At 29.0% G+C, this 1,305-nt stretch overlaps 1 long non-coding RNA gene across 1 annotated transcript; it reads right to left on the bottom strand.

Annotated features, from left to right (window-relative positions):
* Positions 1-174: 174 nt before the first annotated feature.
* LOC111084794 lies at positions 175-1,268 on the bottom strand. The gene is made up of 2 exons (XR_002609721.1): positions 1,184-1,268; positions 175-302 (listed from the first exon to the last, which is right to left on the bottom strand). It is a non-coding gene; the product is annotated as an uncharacterized LOC111084794 (long non-coding RNA).
* Between the last annotated feature and the right edge of the window lie 37 nt (positions 1,269-1,305).

The raw sequence follows: 1,305 nt of genomic DNA, 5'->3' as shown, positions 1-1,305 counted from the left end.
AATAATTAATTTAGTTTATATATATATATATTATTGTCCAGTCTAAAATAATCCCAGTTCGCTTTAATAAAAACTGACACTAGTAAATAAGTCGGGTTTGTTCAGTCGATATGATGCGAATTTGCTTTGTAATTTATAATACTATTAGTAAACTTTTTAATCAAATTCATCTAACCTGATTTGACCTTCGTGGTAAGTCTCGGTACATAAGCAGCCCAATCAGTAGAATACCACCAGTAACACTTCCCATTATCAGAAACAAAACTGGAACACTTTCTATGATTTCATCGTTGTAAAAGAATCTGAAAAAATATCGAGAGTTTACTCTTTAATGAAAAATTAAATTGGTTTTTGAACTAATGAGGTTGAACAGCATTAGATCCCATAGTAGCACAGAAGTAAGTCTGAACAGTTATAACGTTAGAAACTGGGTTCAATGCAACTGGTTGACACAGTACAGATAGCCCATTGTGTAGCTTTGCACTTAATTACAAACAATGGAACAAACAAAATTAGCAATAGTTAAAACTCATAGGTAAATAATAGCTTCAATTCCCTATGTGATATAATATTTGTGTCTTTAGAATAGCTTCCTCCAGTTTGGTAACTAAAATATAATTCAGCAACTTTCAACAGCTAACATTTAATATTTCCAAATTCCATGAATTTAATAATAGATCATACATTGTATCATATAAACCTAAAAATGTATTATACACACTTGAAAGTATTTTATTTTTGTTAGGAAATATTTCCATGATAAAGTTCCTAGGTTTTAGTTTTTTTTTATTCATAACCATGATTTTAAAACCATATATAACCCAGTATATCTTGTGCATTACAGTTTGAAATAATTTTTAATTATTTAGAATAAAGTATTTACATTACTTAAGTTAAAGTCTTTAGAAAGCACCACAAAAAAGTATTTAACTTAAGTAATGTAAATATTTTATTCTAAATAATTAAAAATTATTTCAAACTCTGATGTACAAGATACACTGGGTTATATATGGTGATAAAATGTTGACTCTTCACCCAAGATATTCTAAACACTTGTGACCAACACAATGAAAAAACACCTATAAATCAAACAATCGAGTTCTTCGAGGATTTATTGAACAAAAATAAAATAAAGTATGAAAAAGTTTAAATCGATTTGTCAAGAAACATCAAGTAAGCTTACCCATCAGAAGCAGGTTGGAGATTAGTAGGATTCACAAAGAATGTCTGTACACTATTCATAATGAGAGGAGTTAAAGCTAAACCTGAAACCACTATCCCTATCACGAGGCCTTTGTTATTGGG

This window comes from Limulus polyphemus, unplaced genomic scaffold, assembly GCF_000517525.1.
Source record: "Limulus polyphemus unplaced genomic scaffold, Limulus_polyphemus-2.1.2 Scaffold131825, whole genome shotgun sequence".
In the NCBI taxonomy this organism is placed as follows: domain Eukaryota; kingdom Metazoa; phylum Arthropoda; class Merostomata; order Xiphosura; family Limulidae; genus Limulus; species Limulus polyphemus.
This window is presented reverse-complemented; position numbering and strand designations above follow the sequence as displayed.